This window comes from Sturnira hondurensis, unplaced genomic scaffold, assembly GCF_014824575.4.
Source record: "Sturnira hondurensis isolate 20B ecotype Veracruz unplaced genomic scaffold, ASM1482457v3 Scaffold0022319, whole genome shotgun sequence".
NCBI classification, from domain to species: Eukaryota; Metazoa; Chordata; class Mammalia; order Chiroptera; family Phyllostomidae; genus Sturnira; species Sturnira hondurensis.
Window position 1 is genome coordinate 4,481,850 of NW_028094950.1, and position 15,630 is coordinate 4,497,479.

Genomic DNA, 15,630 nt, shown 5'->3' on the forward strand with positions numbered 1-15,630 from the left:
CCAGTCGATGCCACCCAAGTCTATGCCGGCCCAGCACGTCAAGCCTCTTTTCAGTCCGGACACTAACCAAGACGGATTGTGCCAGACCCACTTCTCAGAGAGAAAGTAACAGAGTTTGACCACCATTCAGTGCAGTGGTGTGTCCTCAAAACAGACGGTTCAGATAAACCAAAGGCAGGAGATGGTCACGTGAGCTGACCAACGAGGGAAAAGGGAATTCCCAACAGCAGGCACCACAGCATGTGCAAAAGCCACGTCATGAATAAGCCCTAAGCCCTCTGTCTATAGGTTCTATAGGTTCTATTGTTGTCTATAGGTTCCACAACAAGAACATATGACAAAAGCAGTGTTACCATAGGCTAATTGATATAAACAAGGGTTACATTCCTCCGGCATCTCGTCAAAGCTGTAACAAAATAACATTGAACAAAATGATATTACTCAAGGACCTGCTGTACAACCATCTAAAGAATCCGGAGGCAAGACCACTGAACAATCGGAACCAGTGGGTGGACATGGTTGTATCTGTGACTGTGACTCAGAAAGACCCCAGGGTCAGCAGGAGGCAGGGGCTGGGGGCAAGGAGACAGGATGCAATAGCACAGGTAAGAGCAGGTGAAGGACTGGAACCCAGACAGTGATGGTGTGGAGAAAGAGGAAGTGACAGATTTAAGGGACAGTTACAAAGTTTATAGAATTGACAGTACTCAGTGATTGACTGGCAAGGGGGGACAAGGGAGCTGGAAGGCTAAAAGAGGGTGTGTTTTCTGCTCTTCATAAGTGGGCAGTTGGTGACTCCACCAGAGGAGGAAACGGTGTGGAAAAGGAATTTCTTGCCCCTTATGTTTCCAGAAAACCAAGGCTGTCGCAAACACAAGTGACTCCCCCTCTGAAAAGGACACACCAGAGGCCCTAGCCTTCTGCCACCCACTGCACCAGGCAGTGTATGGTCACAGAGAAGACACGGGCATTTTCCCTCGGGACGCCAACACTGAATGTGCTCCCATGAAACCAGAGACCGTAGCCTGGCCTGACACACCACCAATAAACAGATTTGCTGACCTCTTCGAAGAGACATAACTTCTTTCTGCCTCTGCTTTCTATTTTTACTCAGATGTCTTCTTTGAAGAACCTAAATTGGAGCTCACGGCTCGGTCAAATATTCATGGAACTTCCGCTCCCTGAGAGCAAGCTTCTGTTCGTGGCAAGCAGGGGAGTGAAACGTGCCAAGGAGCTGGTTTCAGCTAAGCTGGCATTAAGACTTTAATGGAAGCTATCTCCTGGTGGATTACTTTTCACTTCCTCGGCTGTCCCCAAAAGCCACCATGACAGAGAGCCAGTGTCCGCCTGCACCACACTCCCTACCTGAGCAGGTCTCACAATCCTTGGGCACATGATCATGTCACAATCATCCTGCAGTCACTTCTCTAAAGAACACGGTTCTCACCCATAATATCAATCCTCCAGCCTCTCCTCCTCGCTTGGCATTGACTCCATGCCAGTGAAAAGCCCATTAGGAGGGCCCTTCGTTCCACAAAGTCTAATCATAAAAGCAGCACACATCCCAAAACCAAAGGCTTCTTTCTGTGGGGCTTTCCTGACAGAGAAAAGGAACGCATCTCTGGATCAGATCAAAAGCTTTTGCTTGGTGGACAAGCTGAGCTTCTCCTAGTCACAGCGGCCAGAGCACAGAGTTGGTTTCCTTGGCTGTGTCTGTCCCACAGCAGGTGACGAGGGCACGGAAGAAGGAACTCCCCCACCTTTACACACCACAGAGAGATTCCTTTACAAGCCCACAGTGCCTCGTGAATGCAAACATCCCTTTTATTATTTGTTCCCCACACCCTCTAAAACAAGGAGAAAAAGCTAACGGGGAGTTTCATTGCAGGTAGATAAGAGTAACAGAGTACCCAAATCCACTGATTAAGCCTGATATAGCAAAAATGAGACCACAAGACATAATGTACCTGCTGATGGAAATATACACACAATTCTGCAGTATTCCAGCCCGCCCACCCCCGCCAAAAGAAATGCCTGAACTTGATGCAGCCTCTAGCTCTTCCCATTGAAATCAAAGAGGATTTCACAAAAAACAGTTCAATGACACTAGAGGATGCAATCAGCAAAATCCAGACTCTGGGAAACCATAGGAGACAAGTGATGTGGATCAAATAAATGACATATCAAGTAGGTTCAGTGTGTGGGCTTAATATGGGTCCCGACTCCAGCTGGTCAAATGCTTAAAATAAAATGTGGAAATCGGTGACAGTTCCACACCAACTAAACACGTGAAACATAAAAGAATTATTGTTACTTTTTCAATGTGCTAATAACATAGCAATTATGCTCTTCAAAAAATTGTTATCTTTTAGAAGTATATACTAAAATACTATGGATAAAATTATGCTGTGTTTGACATTTACGTCCAAGTAATCTATGGAGAGCCGCAGGGAGTCGGGGCACTAATCACACAAGACGAGCGAGTAACTGTTGCAGCTGAGTGTTGGGTACAGAAAAGTTTAACGTATTAGTGTCTCTATGTTTGCACATGTTAAAATTCCCCATCAAAAATGGTGTCAGGAGAATTTGCTGAGCACCTTTTGGGCCATGTGCTATGGCAAGTATTTTAGCAGACACGACTGTTCATCCTTTCTTTCCCAGCAATTCATGCAGCTCCCGGACACCGGTGGTTATCACTGGATGAGTGAATCACGCCCTATAATTCTCCCAGCCATCCTAAGGTCTTACACCCCAATGTTGCAAACAGGATCAGAGTTTAGTCAACATTATCCGGCTTTTATGGGACAGACTCTTTCCACTGTGCCTCAAATATGAGCATTTAATTTTTTTTTCAAAAAGTGGGAGGAAAGAGGGACTAGCTGATCTTTAAATTCACATATTTTATTGTCATCTTTATTAAAGAATGCTGTACTCTTCGGTAAGGGACTATTGTTACTAGCACGCCAAGAACACACAGGTCCTCAAATCAGGCACGTCTGTGGATACAGAAAGCATTTGGATGTAAGGCAGAAAAATCAACCACTATTTTGATTCTCTTCCTCAGGAAGAGATTAGACTCACGGCATCCATCTCCCTGCTACTATCAATCCAAACCACTTGTTCCGAGAACACTATACACGGTATCTGCACACCTTGTGCCTCTTGGTGTTTGTAAGATGGAGAAGAAAGACAATGATGTCAAAAGTCCAAGATATTCATGGGGATCCCAAAAGAAAAATTATATTGATCCACTTCACCCCGATTGATACCTGTTAAGCCTTTTCAGAGCCATTTACTTCTTACCTCTCTCACTGCTGCTTGCTCTCAAACTCACACGAAAAAATACTCTCAAAACCATGTCTACTCAAGGCTGATACATATGTGTGTACATGTGTGTATCCATGGCTTTGACATGCACTTGCCTTGCTCAGAAAAGTAACACAAGTGTGACAAATACAAACCAGTTTTTAACTGGGCAGAACCACTTTTTAAAGTCAATTCCATAAAAGGAAATGAAAACTTAGATTCCTTTTTTCTTCTCACTAGTCCAAAATCTACATTATTCCTTCCATCAAAGAAAAAAAAGGGCCCTGGCCGGTGTAGCTCAGTGGATTGAGTGCGGGCCTGTGAAGCAAAGGATCACGGTTCGATTCCCAGTCAGGGCACATGCCTGGGTTGCAGGCCAGTTCCCAGTGGGGGACACATGAGAGGCAACCACACATTGATATTTCTCTCCCTCTCTCCTTCCCTTCCCCTCTTTCTGAAAATAAATAAATAAAGTATAAAAAAAAAGAAAAAAAAGGGAGCATTTTTCTATATTAATACTATCATCTGTTGGGAACTTTCTTTTAAAAAAGATGTATTTCATTCTATTAATTTTAAAATTATTTTTGTTTTTATAAAGGGTAGGCCATACTAAATTCTATTTCTGTCTACACTATGTGAGAACATTCCAAATAAAACCAAGAAAATGTAAAGAGAATTGAAAATCTAAACTCAATCCACACTCATAGATAGAGCATGCCACCCCACCGGGCTCCTTCCCTAGTGACGACCTTGTCTTAGAGCAAGCCCCTGGTGTACTGGCAAAGGTCACACATAAAGACAGAAAGAGGAAGAGAGAGAGCATGAGAAGTAAATAATGGGGCCAGAAAGAGCAGACAAATTGTCAACAGGAATATACAGTCCACTCTGATTGCAAACTTGGAGATGGAAAGGCTAGTGGTCCTTGGTTCAGGTCTTCGCGGATCAGAGTATTTTCACCACAGCTAACATAGTGCAATCCTAAGAAAGAAATAACTGTTCGTGCAACATCTAGAAACATATGCCCAGAGCCAGAATGCAGAACACACAAAACGTTAAAGAGCCTTCTGGGTTTGAGTCTTTGTTTCCAGGGACCAGCATTCCTGGGACATCCTGAGGCTCCGACATGCAACTATCCCCCCAGGAACCTTGCAAACTGCTCAGCCCCACTCCGTGAGGAAGCCTGGCTATACCACGGGTCCCGCTGGCCAAACAGACAGCAAGGAGAGGGCACTTTTAGGTCTGTCCCCACCGGACATGTTCTGACACCATGGGCACAGCTGACATGACACCAGTGACACGGGGCCTCGGGTCACCCTACTTCAGAACATTCATAACTGAAGCTCAACCTTTACATGTTGAACCAAATGAAATGAGTGCACTGGGTCCCCTTGTCTATGCTGAACTGAAAAACAGAGTAAAAGGCTAGGGATCTGAAAACTTGTTTTGGAGTTGCTATTTCCCAGCTACCTGGCCTTGAGAGGGTCAATTCTCAATTTATAAAAGATGACAGACACACTTTGATGGTAAATGATAAATGCAAAAGTTTTTCGAAAACAAAAACACAAGATACTTATCAATCCTCATTCCAAAAATAGGAGGTGGAAGTAACAGTACCTCTACCTTCCCTTCCTGCCCCTGGACCCCTATTAGCAAGACCGCCCCTGCTCCGGCAACATCATGGCCCCCTGTGATGCACACAGTTCATCTCCCAGCAGAGGGCTGCTTAGGCAGCTGAATGATTTAATGAACCAAGTAGTAGAAATCAATCCTATTTGTGAAAAGCAAAGAATCATAGATGAAAGATTTTCATCCAGAAACAGGAAAACTGTGGACTTTGCCACAAGAGGGGACCCTTACCTCTGCAGTAGGTACGCCATCAAGTTTCCAACTGCGTCCCTTCGCATGGAAGAACCCACACGAATGGCTATCGGTGATGCTCCGGTGTCCAGGGGAGGGAGTTCGGAGAATCTAAATTCGCTAGACCAAAGTAATAGTGCCCCTACGCAACTTCTGAACTCCACTCACCTTCTCCCATAGCCCTTCGTTTTAGTACTCACCACAAGATACTATAAGGTGCTTTACATTTCTCCTCCCCCGAACCCCCACAGATCTGATCATCATTATCATTAGACTCTAAGCTCTTCCATGGAAGTGATTCCTTATTGTCATATCCACAGCCCACAGCCCCCAGCCCCTGGTGTTAACGGATGTCCACAGTCTAGTGAAAGATCATCCCTTTTATCGGAAAGAGCTAACAAAGGCTATAATGTTTTTATCAAAGAGCTAACACAGTGATCAAAGTAGGCGTGGTGAAACGAAATGCCTCCAGTGGCCACATAAGTGAGTTAAACAAACGAACTGGGTTGGTTGGGGACTGTGTGGTGAACCGCCTGCGGTTGTTGAGAGACAGGCTACCCAGGGCCAGAGCTCTTTGTGGGGACTTAGGACCAGTGTAGCTGTCTTTTCAGTGTTCCAGGAGAGCCCGGAAGTCCTGCCCTTTATGTGAGATAACTTAATTTTAACTTGAATGGATCCAGCATGTTTTCAACATCATGTGTCTCAGTGAAAATGTGTCTCTGGGCCAGGTACTGCCAATAAGCTCCCCCCCGACCATGTGACCTGAGCCAGACTCTTACTCTACAGCACTCATTGCAAGTCAAACCAACTCAGATGGACACGAACAGAATCTTGTCACACAAACAGTAGTGCCACTCTCTTAAGTCTGAACTATCAATGTCAAAAGCAGGGGTGGGCCATGTGGACCCTAAATCTCCCTGGGCTGGCCTGCCACATCCCTCAGCACAACTTCAACCTAATCTTTCCCGGTTGATACTTTCTCTCCCTCCAGTCACCTGCCCCAACTGCCCAGTGACTTCACAATCAAAATAGTCTCCCTGGCGTTTCACCTTCATTTCTGTCACTACACTGTGAGGTTTGTTCTCTCCTTCCTTTGACAAGTAATAGAGCCAGAGAAACTATCAGAAAGGACCTCTTACCCTTGTGGTGTTGATGTCTCGCAGTCTGCCCTCATCCTGGCTAGTGGGATGTCCATCGTCATCCATGAAGCTCCGCCCTTCTTCCCCCACTGGAATATGTGGTGCACAGAGGCATTTAGTGGCCAAAAAGAAGAGAAGAATCTTGTTCTCTGGTGGCACAAAGAAGCCGCTGGGAAATCACTCTCACCTGCAAAACAAACCATCAATCAAGCTGTAACCCCACGGAGGAAACACACCCAAGACAAGACACTCTATCGCAGATTCTGCACAAGGGTGCTTGACTGATTAGCCCGTATCTCAGACCCCTGATAACTCTCAGGGAAGGGGCAGTCTTTCCTGCCCCCCACGGAACCATCACTCCCATTGGACAGGTGGGTCGAGAACCATCATCATGGAGACTCGAGATTCACAACTACTCTCAGGCTTAAGGGCTCTCAGATCTTGACTGTAGTGGACACTTGGGACATCTCCAGGGACTCCAAAGCCAACAGAACATCCAACTATAAAATGAGGCACTAGAATTATGACTGCCCTCACTCATTCCCCCCACAGTTTCTTCCAGGTGTGTTATTTTTCCTAGCTAATCCATCAAGAATATACTTAGAAATATCTAATGAATACATTTTAATCCATTTCCAAGACCAAGTTCTCAGTGTGGCTGCCCTAATAGAATTAACACTGCTGCTCTAATTTAAAATCAATAGGCTACAAAGGCTGGCCAAATTCAATGTTGCTTTATTTGTGCACCGTTGTACTTCACAGGTGAGAATGACTATAGGAGCTGATCAGAGTCTGCATGGGTGTGTGCGTGTGTGTGCACGCATGTGTGTGCGCGCACGTGTGTATGTCTGTGCATGTAGAGGTGTACAGAGGGAGAACTGAGTTTGTATCAAAACAAATAAAAAGACGAATTTCAATTCTCTCTCTGAATGAAATAAAAAGTGCAAAAAAATTCAGCTCACAACAAGGTAAGCCTTGCCTCACGTTGATGCATTCTCTTAGCATTGTGTTAGTATCTAAAGCATTCAGCCATAGATTTTCACGTTTTCCCATCAATACCTGGTCCAAAGGTGTGGGTTTGGAGGAAAAAGAAAAGATTGATGCTGAGCCTCAGGAAGAGTCAAAGAAGTGCCTCTGGCTATTTCTGTCACTAAGCAAACTGCATTACAGCCTGAGATCCACAGGGCATTGTGCCCAGCTCTGGGATCACAGACAGGATGCAGAGCCCGCCCCTCTCCTCCCCCAGGAGCCCGCAGGCCCCAGACCACATGACACAAGTAAAGGTGTCCTGACAACAACTAGGAGGCAACAGGAGGAAATAGAGCAAAACAGTTTCCAAGCTGGTCCCCGCGAACTGTGGGCACAGCAATCCCTTTAAAGATTTTCCACCTCTAGTAGAGATAACAAGGGAGAATGATTCAGGAGAAAAATATAGCTCCACCCAAACTGAACTCCTGAGACAGGATTCTTGGAAGAAGAGGTGGAGAAACCTCAACAGGGATAAATAAAATCATTTCAGGAGCTAAAATAATTCTCCTCCTCCTGCCCCTGCTGCAGGGCCTCCCCGTAGCCTCAGATACCTGCATTCAAACGAAACCTAGAAATGCTGCCGTGCCCCTTAAGACAGACAGTCCTCCTTCCCCTACCGGACCTCTTTCCAAGTGTGGCACATTTTAAGGGAAGAGAAAATTAACCCAAACAAAAAAAACAACAAAGTATTTAGGCTGTTGAGCACATCTAAGAAACCCCAAGCACCCCTGGCCACCAGCTCATCAAAGGACAGGGCTGGCCCAGGGACAGAAAGACTGACACTAGCCAAGTATTTTTTACAGACATGGGTACCTAGTGGGCCATCCATCAATGTCTGATGAATGAACTACATCCCAGCCTGTCCCTTTCTCTCTCCCTCTCCCCCAACCTCAGAATTCTGTGCTTTGCCTCACTTTCCATCAGCATGATTCCTGTCCAAAAAGCTGCAGTTTGGAGGGGGAGGAGGAAATGTAATACTAGTCAAAGCTCTAGGTGTGATTGTACACCAATTCACACCCCTCTTAGGGCATTCACATTCTAAGCACGACCTTCCCCACGGAAAATGATAACTAGCATTTTCTGAGTCCTCACACCATTCCAGGAACCTTTTCAAGGTTTCACACATGTCACCTCTGTCCTCAGCCACTGTAAGGGGTAAGTGCTGTCATTCCCAATGTCACAGGTGGGACAGGAAGGCTCAGAGAAGCTATTTGCCCAAAGCCCCACACCTAATGAGTGCCAGAGTCAGGATTCCACAGCAGGTACGTCTGCCTGCTCTCAATGAGTGTAGGGAATCAAGATCATGTTAAGCTGCTGGGGAAGGTTAAGGAAGGATTGAGAGTTGCGGGCAGAACATGCCCCAAACCGGCAGGCTTTGGGGAATAAAAATAAGCACATCAAATACATCCTCCCCGTCCTGCTTAAAAACCCGATTTCTCTGCCCTCTTGCCATTCCTATCAGTGTGGCACCTATCAAAGAAGAGTATCATTTGTGACGGAGCGCGTGAGCAGGTTTCTGACTTTGCTGGGTGATTCATCAGGATCCTAGCAAAACCCATCAGGTTCACGCGAGTCTCTGCAGAATTCCTCTCTTCACAATCAAAGGGGACACTCTGCATCAACTTTGCGCCTCCCTCCAGTGTGCCTGTATTTCCTGATGGGCTGACTATATCACTCAAAATGGACAAAACGACCGCCTACATTACTTGGCGGGGGGGAAAGGTGAAGCGAAGACGACATGTTGGACCTTTTCATTACCCAGAGATCACACATCCAGTCTTGGAACAGAACTGGGAATATCAGATGGACAAGCAGACAGCGCACAGGAGGGATGACCCCTGTGCCCTCCCCCCAGGGCTCAGAATCACAGGAATAAGGTTCCCTCCAAAATTTAAACGATATAATCAGTGTCTGAGACCTGACAGATGAAAGCAGACACTGCAAGTGACAGGACAGCCCAGATATGTGTCCTCTGTACTCGCACAGAATCCTGAGTTGACTGGTCACTGCCCTGCTCACATTCTTCTAAAATGTCACCTCAATGCCACCCACTAGACTGAGAAAGCCTCCAGTTAGGAACCGTGTCCTAATATCAGTCTTCATACTAATTATCCCTGATACATGATGGTGCTTGACAGGTTTCTATTGAACCAAATCCTCTCCCCCGAGCTGGCCAGACTGTAGTCCATTGATTAAAAGAATCAATATAGATCATGAAAGGAAGCTGGTCAGCAATGGAAGCGGAATGCAAAAGATCAAAGCCGGTTACCAAGACCCAGCCCAGTACTTTCAAAGACAGTCTTATCTTAAAGACGCATCCTCTCCAACCCTGATGGGATTCATCTTGAGTGGAAGTTTAAGTGTCCAGACCTCAGAATTCTGGGTATCATGAGATAACCCCCCAATCTCCCCTTGTTCTGATTCTGGGCTCCTGGAGGTACCTCCTGAGGATTTCAGTTCCTGGGTACTTTGCCAACAGCGAACATATGAGCTATGAAGCCAACACACACATTCGGCTCACTCTGTCCACGAGTGCTATTGCCTGGGGAAACTCGTAAGGCAGGGCAAGGTTTATTACTCAGTTTCCTGCGGGTTTCTGTGCAAGTCAACCTCCTAGAGCCTGATCAGCTCTGGGACTCTGGAAAGAGAGTTTCCCAAGTTGCAAGGCTGACAGCGAGCCTAAGCCTGACCCGTGATAAGATTTCCAGGTAAGTGGCACCTCTGGGCATCCTCTTGGCAGCCAGCCAGCTTCCCTGGAGACATGCTGGTCTTGCAAACTTCTACAAGCAGGGTTTCTCCATCTCAGCACTACTGGCATTCTAAGGCCAGGTGACTTTCTTGGAGAGGCTGTTCTATGCCCTGTAGGATGGTTAGCAGCATCCCTGGCCTCTACCCAACTTAATACCGGTAGCGTGTCTCCTCTTCTCCCCCACGGTTGTGACAAAATCATCTCCAGTTGAGAAGCACTGCTCTAAAATAGAGTGAAAGGACCGCAGACACATCTTTGGAAGCTGTTTAAGTCCAGAAAGCTCAGAACTACAGATTGTGCCAATACTTTATCTGCTGACAGGAGCTGGGGATATCCCCCCAAATGCTTGACCTTTCAGAATTCAGTCATGTCATTTCTGGTGTCAGACAAGCAAAAGTTGGCAAATGAGAAAAGATAAAACGAAGGTTAGCCTTTTAATGAAACTCAAAGCACACTCCATGCAATTTGAGTCTAGAGAGAAGGTCAGTGACTTCCTCTGAGAGTCTGTCTTCTACCTGCTAACACTGTCTGGGACAGGATGACTCACGGGCACTAATGCAGGTTCAGAGCCGGGGGCCGCTCTGGCTCCCTACAGATGCTGTGCTCTGGCTAGCTAACTGACTCCCCACCCAGCTCCAACCTTCTGGAGACGCACCGAACTCCCAGGGAACATGCAAATACATCTCTGTTTTGTAATCTTGCCACTCTTCATCCATCACAGACCAATGTTCAATGGAATCTAAAATTAAATAACAATCATAATAATGAAAGGTGAAATTCAACCCTACCTCCATTTTGCTTAACTAATGAGAATTGTGGTCCAGGATTTTGCTTAAATAAAATTAAAATATCACAAGCAGACCATCATAATTGGATTTAGAGTGGCAGAAAAATTACACTTATATTAAAAGTCAATAATTCAAAGCAATGAGAATAATACAATACCTTCTAGGTGATTCAGACTGATTACTAAGGATATGTCTGCACTAACTTTTTCCAAATTGTCAAATTTTAAGAAGTACATTAAAATAGGAGAAATCCTTGCTTGAATTTACAATGATGTTTTACTTTTTTTATCTGTCTTAAGGAGAAAATAAAAACTTCTCAGAGTCTAATATATTCAGGGATTAAAAATTTCCAAAAGTTCTGATCTCCCGAGAGAAAACTCAGAAAGCGCTCTCCAACGTAGCACCTCTAAATTATATCTAAAAGGTTAATATAAATTACGTTTCTCCTGGCTCTCCAGAAAGAGTGAACGCCAGAAGTGCCTGCAGCTGGAAACACGGGAAACCACGCACCGTTCTCCTCTGCTCCGGTTCTGTTTCTAGACAATCCGCTGTGGGGGGGACGGGGAGGCGGCCGGCAAGACAATCAGCAGAAAGAAAGTCCTGTGGAAGGGTGTGCACCTCCTGGGAGGAAGCTAAACCACACAACCACTGTCCCCCACATGGTCATCCCCATGTGTCCGTAGGGCCCTGGGCCTCCCTTAGTGGCCCATGCGACCACGGCACCTCTACTGGCCCCAGAAAGGAACGCTCTGCCCTGACTCCCTCCACTTTGCAGGAGTCACCCAGCAAGAGGGCTGGCCACAAGCCGAGGTTCTGACCTCAGCCAGGAAACTGTCTGCACGTCAGCCCACCTAAGGGCGTTAGACCCTGTGCTCAGTCTCATCTGTTCCCACGTGTTCAATGGCCAATGCGCCAAACATCTGCACCAACAGTCACAGAAAGAGGAACGGAAAGCAAGCAATTTGCGAGCGTACAGGGGAAAACATAGATCACGCAGTGCTGACAGGGTAGAAGCCAGTTAAAGGAAGCCTCTGGAGAACAGGGCCGCAAGGTACATCAGAAATTTCTACAGGTATACATTTGGAATGTATCCTGGGCACATAAATCAGACCAGTGCAAAGGGATACGTGGCAAGGATGTTTACTGCATCATTACTTATTTGTAAGAGCAAAAAGCCAGGCAACCTAAATGCCCACCATCACGGGCACGATTACACGGACTGGGAGGGGGCCATGCAGTAGAAGACCGCGCCACTAAAAAACACTGAAGCAGTGATGGTAAGAGCTCCTGAACAGCCAGGCCTGCCCAGTGTCTGCATGTCTGAGCCCACCTGACCCTCACTGCCTTCCCTTTGCCCGTGGAGATGCAGGCAGATAGAGCTGATAACTAACTCTCCAGGGTCGACAGCTATGATGTGCCAGCCTCGGGGTCTGAATTCAAACGATAATGGTCTAAAGCCATTCTCTGCACCACCATGCTGCACCGCACAAAAGTCACAACACACGGAGGGAACAAAGACAGTAGTTAATACAATATATGGCATGATCTGGTCCTTACAAAATATGTCTGCTTTGATCAAATAAAAAAATCTATAAGAATATACACCCAAAGGTTAAATGCATCCTGTCTGGGTGACAATTTGGGGTGATTTTTGCTTCCTACTCTGTACTTCTCCACATTATGTGAGAATCTTTACAAGTACTATAAAACACTTAAGAAAACAGTTATTTCTACTTGGGAAAAGAAAAGGTTCTAAGCAGCTCTGGTCAGTATTTGCAGGGGCGGGGAGGGTGGAGTGGTCTAGACCAGTGAACTCACAGATCTGGGTAAGACAGAATCTTCAGCGGACATGATCCTATGTCACTTGTGGGAACCACACGCTTCCACTGTCCTTTCGCCTCTGCCTCATGGCAGGCACTGTCCTGAGAACTAAGAGGAACCAAGGCCAATGTGGCTCCTGCCCTTGGGGTTTATAGGAACTCAGAAGAACTCCTAGGAGAATAGGTAAGTAAATGACCACACACACTACCAGGCTGACTGTGTCGGGTACTGTGAGGGGCGGCGCCCAGAAAAGGCTGCAGGAGTAAGAGCCATAAAGGGTCCTTCCAGGACAGGGAAGTAGGGACAAGCACATGAACAGGGGACATTTGCACTGAGCCCTGAGGGTCCACAGGTCCCATCAGATATGAACAAGTTAAAGACACCGGCAAGAGTCAGAAGCTCTTCTCCAAGGAGTGGAAAGAAAATGTGCAGAGACATGGGGACTAGAAAGCTTGGGGGACGGCCAGGATGGAGTCCTATGACCTAGAGATATTTATACAGATCATTTCTTCTCAGAATGTCAAGAACTCTGCCTCGACCATCCACCCCTTTGTGAGCCAGGAATACCCGAGCTGAGAGAGGTCTCCAGGAAAGGAGAGCAGACTGCATGGGAGTCTGCTGTACAAAGGGACCATACCCCAGGTCTCCTGAATGAATTAGCCACAAGGAATCGGACAGATGTTAAAAAAAAAAAACCTCTTGGAGTTATCACTGTTGCTAGAAATCAAAACCATGGGAGGCTGCCTCTGGGCACAGCAATCCACCAGGAAACGCAGTGACTGAATGCGAAAGCAGTGAACTCCAGCCCTGCCTACTGCAATGCAGACGGACAAGAGCAAAAACATCAGCAGCATTTCACTCGATCGCCCCATTTCTCTTTCGGACCCCACGGAAACTACTCTCCACCTAACAGAGCGGGGTCTGTGGAGAGAATTCGGGAGGTCCTTGAACTTAACTGGGGAAAATAATCTCGATGTTTCACTAACCTCTAACTCAAATGCAGTATTTCCTCTTGTTAAAAATGCAGGCAGTGGTCCATCCAGGGCAGTATTAGCAATACCAGTGACTTTGCCCCAATAGAAATTCGAAATAGTTTCATATCATAAAAGAGCTGTTCCAGATCCACCAAAACATTATGTATGCTCTTTATTACTCTGAAATCGGAGTGGCCCCACACTGACTGCTAGATCTTATTCAATGAGCTACTAAAAAAGCATGTATATGGCTAAACCATAAATTGGTTTTAATAGTCTGATAACTGCATTTCCATTCCATTGGATCCATATCCCAGACGTGGGGTTGTATAAGACTGACAAAAATCCCTGTCTTTGGGGAGGATTATCCATACCTCAGAGGGGAACTCACTCTCATTCCCAGCTGGCATGCTGGTCTACACGCTAGTCTTCACACCCACTGAGGCACATTTCTGCCTCCGGGCCTTTGCACTGGCTGATCGCCATGCCCCTGGGATGGTCTTCCACCGGGGGACCGCACAGCCCACTTCCTAAATCCCTGCAGGTCTTTACTCAAAGGATATCTTCCAAACGAGGCCTTCCTTGGTTAACCTATATGAAATACCTATCAAGGAAACAGTTCCTACCACCCTTCCTGGCTTTATTTCCTCCCCTTGGCATTTATCAATTCCTAAAATACACTTAAAGACATGTACTTTATTTTTTTCTCTTATTTATACCTCATTTCCCCTCTCATATGTGAGCTCCACAAAGGCTGGAATCTTTGTGTCTCTCATGCAATACCATGTCCTCAGTGCCTAGCACCCCATCTGACACAGAGTATGTTCTTAAAAATTATTTGGTGAAATAATTAATGGATTCATTAATTAATTGGCTGACAGTTGTTAGGATTAGGATTAGGGATAGCTACTGGCTGCTTCCATTTCACGTCAAATTTTAATATCTCTCTTGACCACTGCACTCCTGAGAGAAAAAAATCAGAGCCAATGTGCTTTTGAAATCGTGGTTGCCACAGAAGCACAGTAGCTTATTTATCAGCCACTGCAGAAGGGAGACACAGATTTTCATTAATAAAAAGAGTTTTCATCAAACAGTACATAGATGTGTCTAACACACACACACACACACACACACACACACACATTCACACACAGTAAGTTATGGGATCAAGCTATACCATAAAACAAATACAAAAAACTAAATGGAAAAATGGGCAGGTGGCATGAAAACCAATAAAAGCACTAACCCCGAATGCAATAGAAATGATGCTGGTTGATAAGATCACCCCACAGATACCACTCAGCCAATGATAAAAGGCAACGGGCAGTATAGAAACGCATGAGTAAATGCAGACGACGAATCACCGTGTGGGCACCGCTCAGCTTCTCCTGCTTCTGTAAAAATGCAGAACTATCCACTTGAAGGCACTGCTGCTCACACATAAAATAGCAAAAATACCTTTAACACAGGTAAGATCTGATGTTGGCTGGGCCGTCTTCCCAGGCAGAGAAAGCCCCTCAGGCCATTCCATACCCTGGCAGTGCTCTGTTTTAAGAACAACCAGAGCTAAGACTGGACTCCTTGGAGTTATAAAATGTAAGCCAAGGACAAATAAAGAAATTACTATTTTATATCACAGGCATCCCTATATAGATATGCTCAAGTCACTCACAGATGAAAAAACAATAAAATCAAAGATCCCCAGATCCCTCTTGGCAACACGGCTTCTCAAAATCGTTTTTTTTACACGCATCCTCCCTCCTTCTCTTACAATTCTTGCCCTAGTACTGCACTGAGTGTTTTTGCTAAGGGTCCCTCCAGGTGACCAAACCCAAAGGACTGTTTCAACGTGCATGTGACTCACCTGTCCCACGCAGCCCACCTGCCAGGCCCTGCAGTGCCCCGACCCCTCTCGTCTCCTTACTCACGCTTGTTTTCCTGCGGAACTCCGCTTCCGCTCCCCAAAC

The 15,630-nt window shown here is 46.0% G+C and overlaps 1 protein-coding gene across 1 annotated transcript in view; it reads right to left on the reverse strand.

Annotated features, from left to right (window-relative positions):
- Positions 1-15,630, reverse strand: part of KCNS3 (potassium voltage-gated channel modifier subfamily S member 3) — a 30,821-nt gene that overhangs the window by 2,860 nt on the left and 12,331 nt on the right. The window contains exon 2 of the mRNA XM_037035473.1: positions 6,303-6,489. The gene's annotated coding sequence lies outside the window, so the exon portion shown is untranslated. The remainder of the gene's footprint in view (positions 1-6,302; positions 6,490-15,630) is intronic.